The sequence below is a fragment of the Ovis canadensis genome, chromosome 6 (genome assembly GCF_042477335.2).
Source record: "Ovis canadensis isolate MfBH-ARS-UI-01 breed Bighorn chromosome 6, ARS-UI_OviCan_v2, whole genome shotgun sequence".
NCBI lineage: Eukaryota > Metazoa > Chordata > Mammalia > Artiodactyla > Bovidae > Ovis > Ovis canadensis.
The window spans coordinates 131,680,985-131,704,825 of record NC_091250.1 but is presented as its reverse complement, the minus strand read 5'-3'; the positions used below and the strand labels follow the sequence as shown (position 1 = coordinate 131,704,825).

Here is a 23,841-nt window from a genome sequence, read left to right as displayed (position 1 = left end):
TATGGGGTCACAGAGAGTCAGACACGACTGAAGCGACTCAGCAGCAGCAGCAGTGGATTGCCTTTACAGTCATCTTCATCTTGGAGAACGAAAATCGCTCGCCAGAATAGTTCTCTAACTGCTTAAAAGCAGGTGCCGGCTCCCCATGGCTCACAAGCAGCGTGGCCCAGTGTCTGGACGAGACGCCCCAGCTTTCCAGGGCCGCGTGGGGCTCCTTCCCCGTCACGCTGTGGTCACGGCCACCGTGTCCTTGCCCTGCACCCCTGGTCCCCGCCGTGGCTGCTCCTGCTGCTCTGTGGCCTTGCCAGGCCCGAGCGCCGACCGCCAGCACTGCCCGGGGGTGCCCTCAGGTCAGCCCGCCTGTGTGGCCCAGTTTGGGGTCTTCACAGGCACCCATCCCTGCTTTCCAGCACTGTGAACGGGCTCTGGCGTATCTTAGGTTTCTCGGGTCTTTTCTATGGGCTGGAGGCAGGACAATGAGTGTAGAGAAATCATGGGTGACTTGCTCACTGATGCTCCCCTCCCAGGGGCCCAGCACGGTGCCTGGGACACAGCGGACAGGGAGACCCTGAAGAATCAGTGACTGAGGACAGAGCGGATTTGAAGGCGGGGACACGGAGAACAAATGCATAAGCTAGAATTCTCGATTCTGTTCTCTTATAAGAGATAAAATGAGGAGGTACTGGAATAGCAGTGATCCAATTTAAGTAAATGTGAAAAATCACTTTACAGTCAAGTTAAGAATGGTGTATTTAACTGAGAAATTGGTGTTTTCCTTAACAAGTCAGTAAACAGTGGCTTTGGAAAGTGGGGCTCGTGGCTCAGCCCTCGGGTGTTAAAGCCTGTGTGTGTATATAAATATCTGCTCGGTTGTGAAAAGTCAGGTTGAAACCTAGGGGCGGAATCAATGCAGCGTTTACTTCCCTCTTTTTGCGATAAGCTGGATGATCGGGACTCATTTGCTTTGGAATGACTCCGGCTGTTCTGTTTGAGGCCTGGGAGTGAAAGGTCTCTCTTCTAAGGCATGCAATTTGCACTCTGTGCTAGGGACAGCAGGCTGGTTGGATGACAGATGCTGTTAGGAATCGGAGTTCACTGGCTTTTGTTCTTCGTATTTGAGTGCCTGTGTCGGCTCCGGGAGGCCCTCTTTGCAGCCATAACGCACCCTCTCTGAGCTCCCCATAGAGCAACACTGAGGCTGTTGTGGCTGGAGGCTGGGTGGTCCCATTCGCGGTGGGGCACAGCCCCACAGGGCTGGCAGGGGAACAGTGAGAGTGGGGCTCAGGGTGCCGTGAGGTTGTGTGCATTTGCGCTCCAGGAGAAGAGTGTGCAGGGAGGGGGTGCATCCTGCGTGGTCCTGCGGGGAGGAGGAGGGCCGGAGGGGAAGCCGAGGCTGCTCTTGGCCCCTCTTTGCTGCAGGGTGTGGGGACTTGGGCGCTCTCCTGGGAGGGTGGGGGGTGAGGGGCCCTTAGGCCTCGGAGGGCCCAGGAGGGCCTGTGGGCCTGTGGTCCCCGTCCTTCTGGGCCCTGGGAGGGCCTGTGGGTGTGGTCCCCATCCTCCTGGGCCCCGGGCAGAGATCCAGGACACAGTGGAGCCAGTTAGTGGATAATGGAGCCAAATGGAGTGTTTCTTCTCAAGGGTGAAGCAGCCCATTTTTCTCCATCTGCAGGGCTGACAGCGTGGAATGCGCTCTGGGCACCGAGCTCGGACGATGGAAGAGGCTGGCACCATCGGACAGACAGCCTGCCGCCTGGGAGCCTGCCGGCCACAGGAGGGGCACGGGGTGGACCGAGGCCCTTCCATCTGTCCATTCCCAGGTGAGTGCAGGCAGGAATGCCTGCCCCGAGCCCGCCCAAGGCCGCTGGTTCTCCAAAGCCAGAACTGGGAAACTGCGTGTTGCTGGGGCCTGGCGGCCCAGGTGACACCCTGTCCGAGTCCCTGGGCTGCAGAGTCACCCCTTGGCCAACGCCTGCTTCTGTCAACAGGCAGAGAGTGCTCGCGGCTTCCGGCAGAGGTGGAGGGCTACCGGCCAGAGGGCTGAGGCCCCTGCTGGCCAGCGGGAGACCCAGCAAATGGGGGTGGAGGGGGGCGAGGAGAGGACTGCTCTGCTAGGCAGAGGCCCGGGGCCGGGCTGGGTGCAGAGTCAGGTGAGCGGGGGCGGAGAATCAGGGTGCTGGCTGGGTAGAGGATCGAGGCACATCTGCTGGGCTTTGGCCCACACTCCTCGTGGGGTGAGTGAATGACCCAGGGCTTCTAGGAGGGGTCTTAGGCTGGAGATGGTCTCTGAGGCCCAGCAGAGCCCAGGGAGTGATGGCTGGGGGAGAGGACTGTCCTTGGCATCTCTCCCACCCTGGTGGGCAGACCTTGAGGACGCACCAGTTCCGCCTGGTCACGGGCAGGGGAGCAGCCTCCTGCGCTGTGCGCTGGGCAGGGTAGGAGCTGTGTGCAGAGCTGGTGGAGATGCGGGGTCGGGGGGCGCCGGGCACACCCCATCCCTCTGTGCATTCTTCTCTTTGCTGGAGGTAGGTGCCCTCCCTGGGGGGATGCCCTCCCTGACCTGGCCACCCCCTGTTGGACTCGGCTCCAGAATCGGCGTCACCTTGTGTGGATTAGCTCCGGTCACAATGAACATCCAAACTCCGCAGCTTACCGCAGACAGCGTGAGCCTCTCGCTTACCAGCCTGCGCTGGGCCAGGGCTTGGCGGCTCCCAGCTGAGTGCATGCAGGGCTCCGGGCCGTGGGCTCCATGTCCTCCCTGTGCTCTGCCTCCCTCCCCGTCCAGCCCGGTCATGCTCTCCCCTCTGCGGGTCGCAGGGTGGGGTCAGACGACGCTCCCAACAGATAAACCCTGGGGGAGCTTCTCGAGGCTCAGGGTCAGGACGCACACTCCCCTCTCCACCGCCCTCCATCGACCAGGCCATAGGGGAAGGGTTCTTGCCACACTGTGGTGGCTGTCTATATTCACCTGCCTCCTCTAGGAAGGGCCTCCAGGGTCCCCAACATCGTGACAGGCCCTCCCTCAGATGGCGTGTTGCAGCCCTGCGTGGGTGCTCACAGCCATCTGTCTGTCCACAAGCTGGATGGCCCGAGGGCAGGGGTCACCGTGTTCCACGGCAGACCCAAAACGTCCGCGCGCAGGAGGCGCTTCGTGTGGCGTGAGGGGGAGGGAGAGAGGGGGACCCAGGGGCGGGGGGTTCCCCTTCCCCTGCTCTGTGAAGCCCTTCTCCTCCGCTGGGACCAGGCCTTCCTCTGCGGCTCCTTGCACTTCGGGCTCCCTGACGAGAGGCTGGGCGGTGTGGGCGGGGTGAGAGGAGAGGGGAGGGGGACCCCAGAGCGCACCCCGGAGCCTGAGGACACAGCACCCGTGGAAGTGGTAGCCTGGAGCACTGAGCCGCCCCCAGCACGGCTCTGCAGCACAAAGCGGCTGGCTTTCATCCCCCAAAATGGGAACCTGGCTCGGAACACCTCCGAACGCCTTTACAAAGCGAGTAATTGCTTAACTGCAATTATTTTAGGAGGTTTAACGAGGCTGCATGGGTGCTCTTTAAGAATACCTCTTCAGCTTAAAAATTCCACCCACGGTCCCCTGAGGGTGGGGCCCAGAGGCCTGCCTCCTTCAAGGGGCTCAGCAGTGCCCCAAGGCAGGGGGTCAGGGGGCCGGGGGGGTCCTCTGGAGGGGCTTCTGGCAAGGCAGTCAGCCCTGCCCAGGGAGGCAGAAGGACCCTATTGCCAAGGGAACGGCCTCCTTTGCACTCCGAGGAGGCTGGGCCCCTCCTGGAGAGGATCCACTGGGCCAGAACTCGGTGGGTGGTGGGGGATAAGGAAGAAGACGGAGGGACGGAGGAAACAGCGATCGCCTTCACGTCGGGCACCTTTCTGAGCCCCCGCTTCCTTACGGTAAAGAGCCTTCCCTCTGGGTTCTTGCAAGGGAGACGTGAGAGGCTGCACGGGAGGCACCTGCATGGGGATGCTCGCCAGCCCTTGCCGGCCCGGGCCACTTCACCTTCCCGCTCGGCCGTGAGGCTGGTGACACCAGCTTCTGGAAGAGCTGCCCACATGGATCGAGCCGCAACAGACGCAAGTGAGACCTGCTCAGCCACCGTGGGAGGCCTGTCACCCGACCTGCGCGTGGGCAGAGGCCTGGAGAAGGCTTCTAGGGAACACTTTATGTTTGCAGAGTCAACCCCCAAACCACGAAAAGCAGCGTGTGAGACGACAGAAAGAGATGAGCAGTGAGCACAATCTAGTGAGTTATTTAAAAACGTGTCACAACCACAGCGTGTCAGCACAGGCTGGCGCGTCCTCACGTTTGGACTGCTTGCTGGAGAAGGCATTTTGAGAGAAAGGACAGCTCGGGGTCCAGCTGTCTGACCGGGGCTTTTTATGATATCCCCCCAGAAGAACCCCTCGGGCAAGACTCCTCTGTCCCCAGCCTGCCCTCAAACAGCTTCTCCACGGTAGGACTGAACGAGCCTCTGCTCTGTGTGGACAGAGCTGGGATGCTCTTAACCACTGTTGCCCCCTGGGGTGCCTGGGCTGGGGTGGGAGACCCCACCACGTCTGGGGCCCCCAGAGGAGATCCAGGTGGTCACGAGGGCTCCCTGGGAGAGTTCTGGTATCACTGGATCACCTGTGAGGCAGGCAAGCCGAGCGTCATCACACCGTGAGAGGGGTTAGCAGGCTTGTTTCTTACAGCTCAGTTCAGTCACTCAGGCATGTCCGACTCTTTGTGACCCCATGACTGCAGCATGCCAGGCTTCCCTGTCCATCACCAACTCCCGGAACTTGCTCAAACTCATGCCCATCGAGTCAGTGATGCCATCCAACCATCTCATCCTCTGTCGTCCCCTTCTCCTCCCGCCTTCAATCTTTTCCCGCATCAGGGTCTTTTCCAATGAGTCAGCTCTTCGCATCAGGTGGCCAAAGTACTGGAGTTTCAGCTTCAGCATCAGTCCTTCCAATGAACACCCAGGACTGGTCTCCTTTAGGATGGACTGGTTGGATCTCCTTGTAGTCCAAGGGACTCTCAAGAGTCTTCTCCAACACCACAGCTCAAAAGCGTCAATTCTTCAGCGCTCAGCTTTCTTATGGCCCACCTTTCACACACCCCCTCAGGCATCCGCCCACTCACGCATGCTCACAGCCACTCGCTAGCATTTTCACAGCCTCTGTGTCAGGGGTTGACGAGGAAAGCACGGGTCCTGCTCTCTCGTGAGGTCACAGACCCCTCTGTGGCTCCCAGCTTGCTGACGCCTCCCCGTTCCCCTGCGGTCAGCCTGTTCCCTGCTGCTTGATCCCATCGCTGGCATTTTAGCAGCTCTTTAACCTTATCTGAAGCTTTGGCTTTGGTGAAACGGATTTCAAAGGAGAGGGAAATAATGTTCCATTAAAGGCTCTGAAAAGATTGATCATCTGTTTTCTGCACCATCTCCAAGGCGGAGGAGCCAACGACTGTTGGGACTGAATTTTCACCCTTCTTGCTCGAGGTTTAGCGTCAACCCCAAGCTAACAGCCACTAAGAGCCGCCGCAGGACAGGCAGTCAGGGCCCGGGAACATCTGAGGCTTTGGGATTCCCGCGCGTCTGAGCCAACGTGCCTCTTGCCGATTTCCTCTTTGAAAAGAACAACGCTCGATCACTGATGCCCCGAACACACAGATCCCACTCACCCGGCCCCCAGGTGGCTGGGAGAGCCCAAAGGGTGCGGGGCAGGAGGGCACCTGGGGCCTAGTCTCGGCCCCCAAGGCCATGCCGTCCCCCATGCTTGCCCTCCCACTGCCTCTCACAGCACCCTCTCCTTCAGGTTGGGGTTCTTTCTTTCCCACCTCCAAGTCAGATTCTTGACCCCTGGCCCCCCCTCCCCCCCCCCCCCCGCCTTCTTGTGCCGCTCGGGCCCTCAAAGACTGGCGGGCACACAGGCCTTCCTCCTACCGAGAAACAAGTGGGCATGTCGGGGCCCTTCCCCTCTGCCCCCTGGCTCTGGGGTGCTCCTGGGCCCCAGGGACTGCTCCCCGCCGCACCCCTGCATCCCCCAGGGGGGCCGTCTTGCAGGGCCTCCTCGGCCCACACCCTCCAGGGCGGCTGGGGCTTGACAGCACCACCCACCACTGCCCCTCCACCCAGCCATCAGTCCTCTTTCTCGGTTTCCTGGGGTTCAGAATATTTCCATCTGCGTTGACACGGGAGACACGGACAGGCCAGGGCATTTCCAAAGGGCACCTCTGGCTTGGATGCTGGGGGGCGGCAGTCTGTGGGGAGTCGCTGTGCGCATTTTGCCGTGAGCCTGACCCTGCTCTGGAGCGACGTGTGCGCACAGCAGCGGGCGGCCCTGCGGAGGCCAGGGGGTGCCCCTCTCTCCGCCCCACGGGGCAGGCTCCTTCCACTGCCTCGCAGCACACAGGATGTCTCACACTTTGGGCCACAGGCAGCAGAGCTCCCCGCGGCCACCCTCGGCTCCCCCGAAACCAGAGGGCGGAGGCCCTGCAGACACAGTTTCAGAGGGTCCGTGGTCCCTTCCCCTACAAGGGAGCGAGGCCCGGAGTCCAGTGACCAGCGCCCGTGGGCGTGGCAGAGCAGGGTGGAGCCCGCCGTCCCTGCACCGGACCTTCCCAGGCCCCAGGCCCTGGGCCTCAGGGAGAAGGCGGGGCTCCAGGTCGTGAGGTCGCCAGACACCCCCCGCCCCCATCTGGGGGCTCCCGGTGCCTCCTCTGCACCCCCAGCCCTGGGCAGGTCAACTTAACCAGCCGGTTCACTCAGCTGGGTTTCCTCCCTCCACTTTGGGGGAAAGAGGCAAGTACAGCCAAGAAATCAAATCCTCACATGGAATGCCTTGCAGGGTGCCTGGACCCTGCCCCCGTGACCCCCGGCACTGATAAGGCCAGGGACAGGGGCTCTCGGGGAACCAGGGTTTCAAGGGGGTAGCTCCTGAGAGAAGCGCATCCTATGTTCCCAGGTAGGTGACCTAGGTGAGCACCCCCGCCCTTGCGGGCACAGCCCTGCCGGGGGCCCAGGCTTGACTGTCTCAGGAGAACAGGGGTGGGTTGGGCCAAGGTCTCCAGGCTGCCGGCCAACTCTGGGTCCTCAGGGAAGGTGGCCCTGAGCCATGTGCCTCGCGTTGCCTTGTCCCATCTGGTGATGCTCTGCTGGACGGCAAGCTGCCCGAGAGACCGACAAGCCCCCGATCACACCCGACCCCTTCCTGGGATCCTGGGGATTTTCCGGGAGCAGTCAGTGCTCAGGACTGTTTTCTCATTTTATCGAATGAGGGGAAGCCACAGGCTCCTGCCGACAGCCCTGAATCCTGCTCCTTGCTGGGCTGGGAGGAGCCTCAGGGGTCATGATGAGCAAGGCGGGCAGGAGCGGGCACTGGGGGCTGATGGAGACCCTCAGCCTCCAGGGCGAGAGAACAGCCCCTGTCGTTGCTGAGAACACTTGGCCAGCAGTCCCCCAAACGGCTCTGGGCGTTCACCATCCTGTCTCCTCCCTGCTCACTGCGGACAGAGGAGCCGCCAGACAGAACCCTGAGGAGGCCGTGTTTCCACACTGGACGGCTCCCCAGCTTGGTGGGCTGGTTGTCACAGTCTCAGCACTTGGTGGGCCTGCCTGCCAGGTGGGGCGGCCGAACCTGGTCCAAAGAGACGAGGGAGCCTCAGACCCTGTCGACGCCTGGGTCCCCTCCGAAGGGCACCTGGCCCCAGGCTGGGTGTGCAATTCCCAGCGTGCCCAGCACAGGAGAGAGTGTGACCTGGGAGGTGGGCTGAGGGGAAGGTGTAAAGTTCGGCTCCGATGCTTCCTTGCTGCGTGTCTCCGGGTAAGCTTCTGAGTCTCTCTGGGGCTCTGCTCCTCACCTGTGAAACCGGGACGATCGCAGTGTCTACCCCAGGGTTAGTCTCTCGGTCATGTCCCACTGGCGACCCCTCCAGGCTCCTCTGTCCAAGGGATTCTCCAGGCAAGAATACTGGAGTGGGTTGCCATCTCTTTCTCCAGGGAATCTTCCGGACCCAGGGATTGAGCCATTGAACCTGGGTCTCCTGCATTGCAGGCAGATTCCTTACTGTCTGGGCCTTTGAAGGCCTAATGCGTTAAAGGATGTATGTGACAGCCACTGGTTTAGAATAAATTCTCAATAGAAATTAACCGGGAGGCAGATGAACGTGGGGGAGGGTTAAACGTGGGGCAGGGTTAAACGTGGGCGGGGGGCTTACAGAGACCTTCCCACAGCGCAGTTTGCGGTAGGTGCTCCCCTGCCCTCCTGGGAGGATCTCTGGACAGAGATGGTGGTACACTCTGGGGATGGTAGGATTTGGCTCCCAGGAGCAGGCCCACACCTCAGGTGAGAACTGGTGCCGGCAGGACTGGCCAGTGGGCTCCGTCCTGGGGAAGGTGAGGCCAAAACGAGGGCAAGCTGACAGCTGCGGGCCTCACCCACGTGCTGGGGGGTGGAGCTCTGGGTGTGTACACTGCGTGTGCCAGACCGGCCTGGCACAGAGGGGGCCCACAAAGGTGCTTCGGAAACCAGAGCAGGGCTGGGCCCACCCCGGATTAGCAGTGGGAGCCGGCCAAAGGACACCCTCCTGCCTCCCCAACACAATCACGCTTCAGACTCAGCGCTGATGAGTGACCCTGGGCCTCTGGGCGCCTCTCCACAGGGAAGCCCCCAGTTCCATCTGCAGATGGCTCTGTACCCCCAGCTCCTCCACTGAGGAAAATAAAGACAGTCCCACTTTGCTCTTTCTGAAAGCTCTGCAAGTGTATCTTTGGAGAGGAAATTCATCAGCTCAGAAAATTCGTGTGCCTCTTGAGACATCTCAGCAGATCATGAAAAACTCTTAGGAGCCTGCAGCAGAGGACCATGGTGGAGATGCAGATGGCGGGGCTGAGAGTGGCCGGCGTGGTTCAGAAGCCCTTGATCCGGGCGCAGCAACCCACTCCAGCAAGAGCCAGTGGGGTCTTTGGGACCCTCACATGTCTCATCATCCAACATCCAGATGAAAACCAGCCCTGTTCCCGGCCCTGCAGGTGGATGTCTGAGACAAACCCCTGGGAGAGACACAGGTGGGGTCAGGGATCTGGGTTCAAGCCCAACTGTGCCTGCAAGCTGAGGTCCTCACCTGACTTAGGGATCAGACGAGGAGGGGTGTTTCAGGCGCAGCCACAGAACAGGTCCCCATGAGGTGACCGGGACCGCCATCCTGGCTTGTAGCCACAGCGGAGACAACCCGTGGGCTCTGGTTCCCACAGCACAGACTCTCGAACGGTCACGGGGGACTGTGAGTGACCACACCTGTCATTTACTGGGTGCCAGCCTCTCTCGTGGAGGAGGAAATGGCAAGCCACTCCAGTATTCTTGCCTGGAGAATCCCATGGGCAAAGGAGCCTGGCGGGCTACAGTCCATGGCGTTGCAAAGAGTCAGACACGGCTGAGCAACTAGCACACAGGCTTTCTTGGAGCCCACCCTAGATGGGGACTTGATGAACTGGCTCATTGAAGCCAGAGGGTGGGAGCTCCCTGTGAAAGGTGGGGATGACTGTGGTCCCTGCAGAGGGGTGTCCCCCAGCATGCCGCTTGGCTGTGAATGCCAAGGCCAAACGCCATGAGATTAAAGGCTCATGTCATCCAGGGTCTGGGGATGGCACAGACCCTCTCCGTCCCAAGGCAGGCTGCTGTCTGCTTAGGACATGTGTGACGGTCCCCCGCCACCCCAGCTCAGCAGCCCTGGGGAAGATTCTGATAGATCCACGCACGCTAAGCACCTTAGGGGATGAAGGGCGAGGTCTAGGCCATGCACCCACCCAGAGACCACGGGGGCGTGGGGATCAGCCACCCCCAAAACCAGGGGAGCAGAGGTTGGTGACCAGCAAAGGCTACAGACAAGGTGTCAGTCCAGGGCCCCCTCCCAGCAGGAACAGGGGCTGCTCATGGAGGTGGGGAAAGCGAAAGTGAAGTCGCTCAGTCGTGTCCGACTCTGGCACACCATGGACTGTAGCCCACCAGGCTCCTCTGTCCATGGGATTCTCCAGGCAAGAATACTGGAGCGGGTTGCCATTTCCTTCTCCGGGGGACCTTCCTGACCCAGGGATTGAACCCAGGTATCCCGCATTGCAGGCAGAGGCTTTACAGAATTTCACCCTGTTCTCAACCACAGGTGTGGGACTTTTACCCGATTGTTTTCATACAACTTGGCTCAACAACCGGGCCCCGATTTTCCCTTGATTGAAGCAAAGCGTGAGGCTTCAATGACTTCACCGAGTTCTCGGCAGACAAACCCAACTTCCAAGAAACTAACAAGTTGGCAGATGGCTTTTGAGCACCACTTGTTTGCCAGGCACTGCCCTCGGCTCCTAGAAGCCCTGAGTCAGAGTTGGTACCCTTGGGGAGTCCCCAGTCCCCTGGGAGGAGGAGGTCCAGCTGTGGGCAGATGGCAAAGAAGAGGCACTGGAGAGGGGCTGGGGGCAGACTCCCAGGGGGAGATGCTGGGTGCACCTGAAGCGGGGGGCCTGGCGTGGCCTTTGGCGCTAGGTTGGACTTGAGATCGCTGGATGTGGTGGTGACCGGCTTCCCCTCGGGAGCCTGGTGGCCACTGTGCTTGTGTGGCCCAGTCAGCCATGAACAGAGACCAAGCACCCTCCTGTTCCCAGGCTCTGTGCGAGGGTCCAGGCAGGAGGGAACCAGAGCTCCTTGGTGGGGCGTGTATTCCGGGGGAGACGGAGAAAAGCCACCGACAAACAGGTGGACGGAACGGACGCGAATCTTTGTAAACTGGCGCGCCCGTTCTGCATGCCCTCCTGCCAGCGACAGGGTCTATTTTCACCTTGTCAGAGCAGCTGACGTTCACAGCAGATCCTGTGAGCCCGCCCGACCCTGGGTCAGGTTAGAGATGAGAAAACCAGGGAAGAGCATTCAGATTGCTCCAATGGCGTGAACACTGTCCAGAGCGGGCCTAGGCCTGGGCTGCGATGATGTCCCCTTTCCACTGGTCCTTTGTCAGCCCCTGGGTTTTCAAGGACCCTTCCTGCAATCCCAAGGTGAATGTGTTCTGTCTACTCATCACCCACCAGTTGCTCAATGTCACATCACTTGTTAATTTCCCCCAAAGATCTAGTACAGCTCTTTTCCGCAGGTTTCAGTGGCATTTGTTTTTAGACATGTGCTTTATTGTATCATCACTTCCTCCCTAAAAATGATTGCTTTTGTGTTATAACGTCCATTTTGCAAGTTGCCTTTTCTGTAGACTTCCCCCTCTGCTCCAGTGTAGACCAGCGGCTGACCAGGCCTCCTCCCCGTGCTGCCCTGGGCCTCCCCTCACCCCTGCACAGAATCAGGCTCCCTGATTCTCACTTTCGGCATCTTTTTCTGTCTTGGTCTTATGCCCTGCTTTTGCCGGAGCGCACCCTTGATTAACTTTCTCACATGAGAAATACGCGTTGTGCTCTTGAGATTCTGAGAGTGTTTCGGGCTTCTTCGATCGTCTCTGTCTCCTCTGGGGTCAGCTCTTCCTGAGCCGGCGCTCGGTCCGCCTGCCTGGGGGTCGCAGCGAGGCTCCCAGTTCAGGAGGGAGCGCCTGCCTGGCTGCTGGGAGCTCCCTCTGCTGTCATGTCAGAGTGTTTCTCCGCTGGGCAGCTGAGCCGTGTGCCCTGGAAGCTTAGCTTTAGGGGAATGGCAAGAAGCTGCTTTGGCCTTTCCAGGAGCTGGGGCCTGAAAGGATTTGTGGGGGACAACTGGTGTCCCCTAGAGGTTCAATTTCGTTGCTAGGACAACTCACCCAGGGAGTGTTTTATTCCCTGGGGGTCCAAGCAGCCTGCCTGCCCTCTAAGTGAGGAAGTGGGTGGGACGGGGGGACAGGGGTCCCCTCCCGCTTCTCCCCTGCAGGCTGTGAGCCCAGCGCCGCCGTGTGCCTCTGTCGGGAGGGTGGGCTCACCCTCCTCCTGCAAGCCCCGCTGCAGGGTTTACGCCCTGATCTCCCTTCTGCACCACCTGTCAACCCATGTGCCTCTCTTCCACCATCCAAACATTTATCGAAAGCTCCCCTTGCCTGGTGACCTGTGCCCCTCCTACGTGCTTTCCTCCTGAGGGCATCATTGTCACCGTGGTTCTGTGGATCTCGGGGAGATGGGAGGTGAGCACAGGTTCTGGTCTGCCATCCGGGGCTGGGTATCTCCCGGGGTTTGACACGCATGGAAGAGACGTAACAAGGCTCTCATTTCACAGGGGAGCAGAGTCCCCTGAAGGCCATTCGGAGATTGGCCTGGAGAAAGAGACAGCGGCGGGAGGAGGGCAGGAGGGGCTACCAGGTGTCCAGGGACGTGAGAGTGATGCTGACCTCGGACCCGCAACCGGTCAGGGACCAAGGATGGATCGAGGCTGGGCAGGGACAGGCAGAGAGGAGTGAAGGAAGAAGAGGGTGAGGGGGTCCCAGGTCAAGGCTCCACGTGGGCCCTCAGCAGAGAGAATGGTGGGACCCAGGGTCAGGGGTCAGTAGGCAATGGAGAGGATGGCATCTGAGGAGAGCAGCTGTGGACATGGCTGGCCGCAGGGGAGCCAGGACCTCCTGGGCCCCAGGGTTCCAGGAAGGGGCGTGGCTGGAGCCCAGAGGGAGGGCTGCGGCTGTGGCCGAGAAACAGGGCTGCCCCAGACACGCTGCAGCCTCGCTTCCCTGGCCTGGCAAGCAGCGAGCCCGGGAATCAGCCTGTCTCTCTCAACCCGCCCTGCTCTCTCTGGCGGCTTCCTATTGGCCAAACACGCAGAGAAGCTAGAAGTAAGGGGCCCCTTGAAGTGGCTACACGGGTCCGAGGGCAGGGGCCGGAGGGGGATGGGAGGGCCAGGCAATGGTGGGGGGGTGCCAGCTGGCTGGCAGCCCAGGCCCTGCTCCACAGCCCCCTGGCAGACAGCTTGACAAGACATGTGCAGAGCTCATGTGAAAGAAACCATAAAACACTCCTGCAAGGCACGAAGAAGACCCAAAATAGAAAGGTTAGGACGTCCCAACATCATCAAGATGTCAGTTCTGTCTAATTTAGGGTATAAATTTAATGGGCTCCTAATAAAAATTCCAATGAGCATTTTTTCACGGAGCTACACAGTTGATGTTAACATTCGTATGGAAAAATAAACAGGCAAGAATAGCTGAGGGCGGCAAGGAGGAGGGGCTCGGGGTGGGCATTACGACACGCTGAGCAGACCTCTCCTGGAGACAGCGGGCTGATGACTCGGGAGGGCCACGGAGCTACAGGGCCACGGAGCCAGGCTGCGGCGACAGAGTCCGGCGTGTGATGAAGGACGCGTCTCAGTTCCCCGCAGCAGTCATGATCCGTCAAATAAAATGAGGCCAGGCGAGTAGATCATTGTTTGGAAAAAGATAAAATTAGATCCATTTCTCACATCAGGCAGAGGAATAAACTCACAAGATCAGGGCTCCGGAAGTACGAAGCTTTGATATACAAATACCAGAAGGAAACACAGGTGAATTCTTCTGTAAGTAGGGTGCAGAGAAAGGCTTTCCAGCTGCAAGTAAAAACCCGGCTCCGATAAAGAAAACAGCAACACATTTGCCTGCAAGAATGGAGAGTCTTGCATGAAAAATAAGTAAAGTAAAAGACACACTAGGAGAAAACATTTGGAACTTACCTCGTAGATAGAAGCCTTGATATATGAAGAGTTTTTAAAAGGTGGGAAACAAAAGTGCAAAAATCATGTAGAGAAAAGCGCAAACTACATGAAAAATACTTCCCAAAAAGGGCTGTGAAAACGGCCCTCGGACAAGAGAAAAGTCACTTTGCTTCTCCATATAAGAGAGCTACAGACTGAAGCCAGGCAAGGTGCCATCTCTGATCCATCTGACTGGCAAAAACACAAAAGTCTGACAACATGCTCTGCTGGCGAGGGCAGGGGCCGGAGGGGGATGGGAGGGCCAGGCGATGGTGGAGGTGTGGGTGAACAGGCAGGCTCAGACGCTGCCGGCGGCAATGAAACCGGTGTCCCCCTTGTGGGTGGACAAATCCACAGGTGCATTTACTCTCTGACCCAGCAACCTCACTTTGAAGAATTCACCCCAAAGATACACTTTCAACACTATCACAAAATACAGGGGCACAGGGTGTTCACTCCGTCAGTAGTCATCGAGGCAAAGTCGGGAGAGTTACAGGTGCAAGAGGAGGTGGGGACCGAGTACCCCACACCCACAGCGGGGTGGGGCTGGGCCACTCGCCAAAAGGTCTCCGCCAAGCACTTTGGAGTGATTTCTAGGATGTAATATTTGAAGGGCAGCAACAGTGCAACCACGGGCACGTGTATGTCATAAAGAAAAGGAACAGCAAAAATGCACCCAGACAGCCTGTCTTTACGAGAAGACACTCAGGGCAAGTAAGCAAGGAGTGGATGAGACCCCTCCCCTGCTGGGAGAGCAGGTGGGGGAACTCGTCTGTGAAGTTCGCCTTTGGAAGCAGGTTCTTGTTCTACACGTTCAAGTCGATTCAATCAGCGAGGAGGCGACAGGGGAAGACAGAATTAGAAACCAAACTCCATGGGTCCAGAGGCACCCTGAAAACCAAAATAAACCCAGAGTGATGGTCTGGACACCTCGAGTCTTGGATGGGGCTGGAGATGGGACAGGGGAAAGCGGGAGCAAGTTAGAACAGCCTCTGGTCGGGCTCTTGTCCGTCTAGTCAAGGCTATGGATTTTGCACTAGCCACGTATGGATGTGAGAGTTGGACTGTGAAGAAGGCTGAGAGCCGTAGAATTGATGCTTTTGAACTGTGGTGTTGGAGAAGATTCTTGAGTCTTTTGGACTGCAAGGAGATCCAACCAGTCCATCCTAAAGGAAATCAGTCCTGAATATTCATTGGAAGGACTGAGGCTGAAGCTGAGACTCTAATACTTTGGCCACCTGATGAGAACTGACTCATCTGAAAAGACTCTGATGCTGGAAAAGATTGAGGGCAGGAGGAGAAGGGGATGACAGAGGATGAGATGGTTGGATGGCATCACTGACTCAATGGACGTGAGTTTCAGTAAACTCCGGGAGTTGGTGATGGTCAGGGAGGCCTGGTATGCTGCAGTCCATGGGGTCACAAAGAGTCAGACACGACTGAGTGACTGAACTGAACTGAACTGAACTTGTCCGGCTGCTGAGAAGCTAAGGGCACACCCCTGGGGGTACTGCCATGGGAAGAAGAGACAGAATTGTGGGTGGGGTGGGTGCCAGCCCAGGTGATCAGTATGAACTCAGCAGCTCTACAGTGTCCAGGGCCCTTCGCTGGTGGTCAGATGGTAAAGAATCTGCCCGCAGTGCAGAAAGCCCAGGTCTGATCCCTGGGTCGGAAAGATCCCCTGGCAAAGGGAATGGCTGCCCACTAAAGGCACCCAGTGTTCTCGCCTGGAGAATCCCAGGGACAGAGGAGCCCAGTGGCTGCAGTCCGTGGGGTCGCAAAGAGTCAGACACGTCTGAGCGACTGACCCCTTCACTGTCACACTTGCAGTGTCCTTGCAGCGTGTGCGCACGTGTGTGTGTGCCTGTCTGCTGCACGTACATTTGTGTGCACAGTTCCTCTGCTGATGTGCCTGAAAGCCTGAGTCCGTGACCCCTGGCGCCCAGACACTCTGATTTCTAAAACACTTTCTCCTAAGAGGAACCAGGCTTCCAAGAGAAATGGCTGATTTTAGGGTTGCGGCAGGGAAAGCCTGCCTTGAGCCTGGAACCTCTTGTCTGCCAGACAGTAAAGAGATGCTAGCAAAGGTGGGATGTCAGAGACCCGGAGCCAGCTCAGTGGGTGCTCAGGGGCTGGCGTTCGGGGTGATCTGAGCATCAAACTAACGAAGGACCCTGATGGATTACAGGTGTTCATGCTGATAAAAGACACCTACCTACATTCACGATCCATAGATGGATCAATGGATAGAGTAGCAGATGGTGATATGGATGCGTCTATCCACACAAACATACCTACAAACCGGCACACCCACCTGCCTACCTGACAGACGATACAGAGATGGACAGACAGGAGGATGGACGGATGACAGACGGACGAGGCAGAAGACTCAGTGCTTTCCTAGCACGCTGGATGCCAGCTGCTACAAGTGCAGGAGCTGCTGGGTTGGAAAATCGACATTTAGCAACCTCAGATTGGATCCGCAGGTCACTAATGGATGTTAAATCCAGAGGGACGTTTTGATGACCATTTCCAGGGTCTTTAAAGAGTCTGCTTTCCAGACTGCTTATCAATTGCAAGGAAACACAGCAGGTGAATCAGACGGCTCCTTGAGCCGCTCACCAGAAAAAACCTCACCGGCGAGAGGCGGATGCTCGTCGTGTGCGCTGCACGTGGAAGCGGGGAGGACACGTCGTCCGTGCACTACTGCAGCCAGAATCTAATAGAGAGGAGGGGTCAGACAAACCCCAAGGAGCACCGCTCTATTTAAAAAACAACACCGCAGTCTTCAAAAATATCAGTGACATAAAAGAAGAAGACTGCGGAAACGCACCAGATGAAAGGAAGCTAGAGACAGGCAGATAAGTGCAGCTCCTGACTCCCAAGTGATCCTGGACTAGAGAGAGAAGGCGAGAAAGGGCGTCATCCGGCCAACTGGCAAAGTGGGATCTTAAGCGACAGCTTAGATAAGGATATCGGAGCTGTGTTGATAATCGCACTGATGTTATGTAAGAGAAGAGCTCTGTCCTGAAGGGTGAAGGGCTGCCATGCCTACAGCTAGGTCTCCAACAGTTCGGAGAAAAATTGCACATTCCCATGCATAGGGGGAGGGGGAGGGGAGGGGAGAGGGAGGGGGGGAGGGGAGGGGGAGGGGAGGGGGAGGGGGAGGGGAGGGGGAGGGGAGGGGAGGGGGAGGGGAGGGGAGGGGGAGGGAGGGGAGGGGGAGGGGAGGGGAGGGGGAGGGAGGGGAGGGGAGGGGGAGGGGGGGAGGGGAGGGGAGGGGGAGGGGGAGGGGAGGAGGAAATCAACGATGAAATAAATGGGGTAAAACATTAGCAGTAACGGAATTCAGGTAAATGGTACCTGGCATTCTTTGTTCTGCTTTCATTCTCGTAACTTACCTGCAGTTTGAGATTATTTCCAAATGAAAAATTTAAAGACAGCAGCCCCCGCTCCTAAGTGAGGCGCCCAGATAATACTCTGCTGCTGCAGCCACACACACTCCCACCCAGCAGCCTCCCCCTCTCTAGGAACCCCTCAGAGAAAGTGTCAGAACGTCCCGCCCTCCTCCGAGTACTTGTCTAGTAAAAACAGTAATAATCCACTACAATAATAAACCCCTCTCTGTGTTTAGAGCACTCAACAGTTTACTAAGCACTTACCAGACCCAGTACGACCTTGATAGCCATTCTGAGACAGATTTGTAACAGCTAAAATTTGTGTTAGATGAAATCATGGTTCAAAAAACCTGCTTTAAAAGGGGGCTTCGTAATGTTTATTTTGCTGGGCTCTGATAAGGATGAAGTGGGATCAGACAACCGTAAGTGCTGGGGATTCTCAAGCAGTTTCTCTAAAGCAGTCCCAGAGGCCTCTTGGGATCAGCTAGGGAGCTTATGAAATGCAGACTCCTAGGTGCCATGCCCGGATCTCAGGACTGGGGACTGGCGTCTCCACGGTAGCAGGCTGCCCAGAGGAAGTTGGTTCAGAGCAGAGTTGTGGGGCAGACACAGATATGGGGTGACCCCGCTTTCCCCCATAGGAGGCCGGCACCTGGGCTGGAGCTCAGGGCGGGACCAACCTTGGGCAGGACCACACACCCTGTATCTCACTCCTGTGAGGAGCCAGGCAGGGCCCCTAAGTGTTATTACCCGATGTCTCCACTGAGAAGTTTCGGTCAGCCAGCTGGGGCCCTGCCCACCTGTCTGCCAGCTCAGCGGTGCTCAGCTGTGGGCTCCTCGGACAGAGTCTGGGACTCCTGCAGCCCTGGTGGAGGCTGGCTTTTCAAAGAGGGTGTTCATATCACCTCTCACCAGAGACACAGGCAGAGGGCCTTTCCTTTGAATTTTATTTTTTACTTTTAATTGTGGTTGAATGTGTATCAGTTGAATACACAGGGCTTCCCTGGGGGCGCAGACGGTAAAGAATCTGCCTGCAATGCGGGAGACCCGGGTTTGATTCCTGGGTTGGAAGATCCCCTGGAGAAGGGAATGGCAGCCTACTCCAGTATCCCTGCCTGGTTAGAGAATCCCATGGACAGAGGAGCCTGGCGGGTTACAGTCCACGGGGTTGCAAAGAGTCGGACACGACTGAGCGACTTCACTTCACACAAGAGATGCACCATGTCCGCCCTTGTTGAATGCATCAGCTCCAGGACCGCGCCCTGCTCCCAGCCTTTGGGGTTTTGTTTCAGTGGCGCCAGCAAGCTGACACAGCAGTACAGAGTTGGGGTCCTTCCGCACAGACAAGGGGGCAGGGGAGCGCCAAGCCGTAAGTGTGGCCGGGGAGTGAGCGCCTGATCACTCAGCCAGCGTGAGGTCATCGAGGAGGGGGCAAAGCAGCCGCCACGCCAGGGACGTGTGTCTGCGAGTCCTGGGGGCTGGGACAGAGTGGGGGTCTCTCATTAGAGATCGGGCCCAAGCTTTCGGAGAGAAAACCATTCCTCGGTCCTGACTTCTGCGTTTTCCTTATGCCAAGGGCTGACTGCTACCGGCGGACGTGTCTGGTGTCGCCTGCTCCGGCTCATCCACTCGCTCTTCTGCTCAGCATTGACTGAGGGTCTTAAACTGAAGGGCAGTTGACTTGGGCCTCCCAGGTAACTCAGTCGTAAAGAACCCGCCTGCCAATACAGGAGACGCAGGTTTGATCCCTAGATGGGGAAGATCCCCTGGAGAAGGGAATGGCAGCCCACTCCAGTATTCTTGCCTGGAGAATCCCATGGAGGAGCCTGAGGGCTACAGTCCATGGGGCCGCAGAGCCAGACTCAGCGGAGCGCCTGGACAGCAGCAGCAGTTGACTGACGACGTTGTGTCAGCTTCAGACGCCCTGCACGGCGAGTCAGTTACACTGGTCCATCTCACACGGGGTTTTCGGGCCTTCCCTCGCCTCCAACAGTGTCTGTCTTACCTGGAAGGCCTGCTCTGGCCGTTCCATTAGCTCTGTTCACAGGGGAGCTGGTTAGTTCTAGATCACGGCATCCCCTTTCCTCCTGGTTCCTCCCCGCCGGCTCCTGACTTTGCACCTCTAACCCCCATGGTGACGGCTGGCTCTGTCTTCACCACCAGCTCCAGGGAGGGCTGACAGCCGTTAAGACGGGCGCACGTCTCGGGGCTTTGGTGAGAGTGAGGCAGGAGCTGGGGAGCCCAGTGTCCAGGGCTCCTGGGCAGGGGCAGCTCTCCTGAACCGCAGGGCAGGGGCCGCTCTTCAGAGAGCGCTTCTGTTTGTCCCCCTGCAAGCCCCTCTTGGCCTCAGGCTCCCGACTGGGCCCCCGCACCTGGAGGCAAGACCTGTGCGTGGAGGAGAGCCTGCTGGGCGCCTGGCAGTTCCTGAAACGCCACCCTGCCCCCCTCCCCAGGCTCCATGGGGCGGCCTGAGCGCCTGGCTCACAGCTCTCCTCACCTGGCAGGACCTTCCTCACCTTCCCTGGTCCCTTGTGGCAAAACCCGGAGGAGGGCTGTGTGCTGGGCAGGGCTCCCTCTGCGATCCAGGGCCATCACGGTCCCCTCAGCCTGCATCTTGAATCAGAAGTCCCTGGATGCTAAAGGGGGGAGGTCAGAGCAGAACCACTTCTGTGTAGTCATTCTGCTCTGGACCTGGGCTTCTCAGTAAGAAAAAAAATAAAAATAAAAGGGACTTCCCTGGCGGTCCAGGGGTTAAGACTCCATGCTGCTCATGCAGGAGGTGTGGGTTCCATCCCTGGTTGGGAAACTGAAATCCCATATGCCGTGCAGCATGGCCAAAATGTAAGAAAATAAAAGGAATAATAATAATAATAATAAACAGGTGTCCACACAGCGGTCCTAAGAGGTCAGCATTTTTCTTCCTACTTGGCCCCCCAGTGACACAGAGCAGAGGAGAGCCTGTTGCTATAAGAGCCAGGGTTTGAACTTGGGTCTCATGGCGTGATGGAGGTGCCGTCTGCATGGCCTTGGGGGGTTCCTGGTCTGGGAAGCCCTGGTCTGTCCTGTCCATCTTCCCAGCCACCCACCATGGACATGATTTCATTTCACACCGCTCGCTTCAGGTCAGCTTTCTCCGCTTCAGCGAGCAGGTCTCCTGGGCCGCCCTGGGCCTCCCCGGGGCTGGGGCATTGACGGTTGAGTAGGAGGCCAGGCTCTGTGTCCTGGCGGCTGCTCCCAGGCCAGAGGGACGGGCTGAAGGCGAGTGGACGTGTGCCTGCCTCTGAGAAAGGCTGGAGATCTTGACTGCTTTCCCTTTGGGGTCACCTTGATTCTTCCCTTTTATGGTCTGACTTGTCTTTCCTCAGGTTGGCGGTCACTGAGCCATCCCCCGAAAGGGCAGCACGGGGTGCGAGTTGGTCCCCAGAGCAGGGAGAGGAGCCCCTGCTGGACACACGGGAGCGTCCGCACCCACCTATCCAACCACGTGTCTGGCCCAGTGATCTGCCCCAGAGCAACAATCCCAGTGATTAAAGAGCCAGAAGCGGGTGAATAATGAGACAGCTGATTCTGTGCTGGGGCAGAAAGCCGACCCTTCAAGGAGGCTCAGAGCAGCCCCGTGGGCGGGGACCCAGCCGGGAAGGAGGTGGGGGTCTAACCTCGCCCACCTCCGGGGCAGTGGGCACAGCTCCTCGGGCACACAGCCCTGGGCCCTGCTCAGGCCTTTACATGGAGGTGCCATCTGTCCTGTGCTGGGGGGCCCCCACCCCGATACAGTGAGGAACCACGGCTTCGGGAGGTAGAGCAGCAGAGCCAGGCCCTAGTCCTGCCCTGTGACCGCAACCTCTGCTCGGAGAGGGGCCAAGACCACCTTCTAATACATGAAGGGTACATGCCCATGACCCTGACCCTTCCACCACCAGAGACCGCTTCGCACCAGAGATCCCGGTTCTGGAATCCTTCACGTGCCAAACGCCACTTTCTAGGTGGCAAGCAACAACAGGTAAAATGAGCACATGTTTCTTTTACTAAATGTAGCCTTGGACCAAGGTCCAGGGTGAAGCGCCCCTGGTCCCTGGAAATGGAGCGCAGTCAGAAAGGGGGCACCCCTAACCCACCTCCAGAGATGCCCCCTGGCGACCAGGAGCCACACCCCTGGAGAATGGCCAGCTTCCCATGAAAGAGACTGAGCCAGCCCTTGGGAGGTGGTGTCCACACCCACAGCCACGCGTGCAGCCACGCGCATTCCTGCCGCATCTGAGCAGCACCTGGGAAGCAGCGAGTTCCCCTGGGGGCACAGCCTGGCCCGGGTACCAGTCAGGCCTGAAGAGGCCTCGAACTCGATGCTGGTGAGAGATGGAGCTTTCCTGGGCATCTCTGATGATGAGCGGTGCCAGGCTGGGGTCCCACAGGACATTCTGTTCAAAGCACAGTCACAGGTGCAGATTTGCACGTGGGCATTAAGTCTCCAAAGGGTGGACGGGGTGACCCTCGCCCCTGGTCTCCACGTGCCAGGCTCCCCAGGTCCTCCCCCCGAGTGCCAGGCTGTGCCAGGCCCCGGACGTGCTCTGCTCCGTCGCTTCCCGACCCCAGCAGCCTGATAAGGTCCAGGTGTGGTCTGAGTGTCTGTTCCCTCACAACTCACACGTTGAACTCCTACCTCCAGCCTGAGGTTATGTGTGGATGGGCCTCGGGAGGTGGTTTGACTCACCAGCTGCGGGTGGGATCTGTGTCCTTGTAGAGGAGGGGCCGACAGAGCCCCTTACCCCCTCTGTCTCATGAGGACGCGGGGAGAAGGGCCGGCTGCAACCTAGGAAGACAGTCCTCACCCGGACGTGACCGCACGCGCTGGTGCCTGGCTTCCAGTGGCCAGACTGTAAGCAGTAAACGTCTGTGGTTCATGAGGCCACCACTTCTGCGGGCTTTTGTTACAAGTGCCAAGACAGACCAAGTCAGGCACGGTGAATGGGATGGTCAGGGTGTCCCCGGTGGCTCAGACGGTGAGGAATCCGCCCGCAGTGCAGGGGAACTGGGTCCGATCCCTGGGTCAGGAAGATCCCCTGGAGGAGGGAGTGGCAACCCGCTCCAGTGTGCTCGCCTTGTGCTCACCTGGAGAACCCCATGGACAGACCCTGGGGCTGCAGAGTCGGCCACGGCACGACTGGGGGACCAACGCCGCCCAGCTTTGGTGGCTGCCGGCGGGGCACGGGGCGGGTCACGCTGCAGCTGGAGGCCACTCAGCCGTCGTGTCAGGCTGTGGGGAGGAGCCCCAGGTCCAGCCAGGCCCTGCGGGGTTCACGTTCATCTTCCGGACTTGCGCGGGCGGCCCCACGCCCCTGGGCCTTTGTCTTCCATACAGTGGCGGCGACAGCGACCCGACCGCGTGGGTGAGAGGCCCAGGCCTCAGTGCGTCCTCCCCAGAAGACTCAGTCCCCAGGACCCGCACACTGGTCACTGCAGGAAGCCACGGTCTCCCCGGCACCCAGCGCCTGATCCTTGAATATTCATCTGTGTCGGGTCCCCCAGTGCCGTGGTTTCCATGGAGACCCACTCCTAATGGCTTAAATAGACAAGGGCGGGGGTTTTCCAAGGCCTGCATGCAGGCCAGCGCAGACGTGAGCATCCCCATCCATGGGGGGTCCTGATGACCTCTCTGGAGACATCAGAGATGGGGGGCGTGGTGGGGAGGGAGGAGGGGCTGGGAGAAGGGGGGCTGGGGGAGCCTGGGGGGCTGGGGGAGCCTGGGAGCCTGGGGTGGAGAAGGGACACAGAGGAGTCGGTGCCCACCGCAGGTCACCTTGGCGATGCTTGCATCGAGTTGCTGGCAGGCAGCACGTGTGCCGTCCTGGACGCCGCCTGTCCACACAGGCTTCCACTGTGACCTCAGCACGTCCCGTCCTGGGAGGGTGAGGCTCCGAGCCCAGGCCTCCCACCACCACCACCCCAGCCGCCCCCAGAGCCACTGTGTTTGGGTGGTGGGGGAGGGTTTAAGACCTGCCTCGTCCCGGCCTTTGAATGCTGTCTGAAGGGTCATCGCCACTCACCGACCCGTCCCGTCCCGTTCTGACCTGAGTCCTTGGCCCACCCTGGCTTCTCAGGCCGGGCCGTCTTAGATGCTCTTTGCTTGGCTCCCAGTGGACAGTGGAACATCTGGTGTGAGTTTGACGGTCAGGGTCAGGGGCCGCAGGACGGCCTGGGTGCTGGCCTGGGTGCAGGAAGGTGGGGCCTTGCGGTCCAGGAAGGCGTCCAGTCCGAAGCGGCTGGAGGGCCTGCCCGCCGCTGCCCGGGGAGCGGATATGAGGCATGCCCCTCCGCCCTCCAGCCCTCACCTGGCAGCTCAGCCTTGGCAGGATGCAATCAGAGGCCAGCGGGGAAGGGCAGGCGTCCGGGCAGCGGAGGGTGAGGTGCCCACAGACCCTCGCGCCCGTGACCCAGTCCACACTGCACCTCCATTTGCCCCTCGGGAGATGAGAGGTGGGAGGTCAAGGGTCCTGCCGGCGTGGACAGCCCCGGGGCCGAGTCTGTTGCTCTGTTTGTCTGGAGCAGGGGCCACACCGGCCAGGAGCCCAGCGCTGATGCCGTGAGGCCTGTGTGCAGCTAGCGGGCCGGGCAGGCACCCTGAGCTGTCAAGCGTGGATGTGGGGAGATGTCGCCCCGATTCTTCCCCGCCCCCAGCAGGCCGGCCGGAGCCCAGAAGAGCTGGCTTTCCCCATACTCTCGGGGGCATTCACTCAGTCCACTCAGGCGTTCACTGTTTCCGCTTAGATGACCGGAGCCTGCGCACCGGTGAGCAGGCCGGTCG

The 23,841-nt window shown here is 59.1% G+C and overlaps 1 long non-coding RNA gene across 1 annotated transcript; it reads left to right on the top strand.

The window, feature by feature from the left end:
* Positions 1-3,334: 3,334 nt before the first annotated feature.
* LOC138442948 (uncharacterized) lies at positions 3,335-5,367 on the top strand. Its single transcript, XR_011257940.1, has 4 exons — positions 3,335-3,488; positions 3,929-4,081; positions 4,158-4,246; positions 4,884-5,367. It is a non-coding gene; the product is annotated as an uncharacterized lncRNA (long non-coding RNA).
* The last annotated feature ends 18,474 nt before the right edge of the window (positions 5,368-23,841 follow it).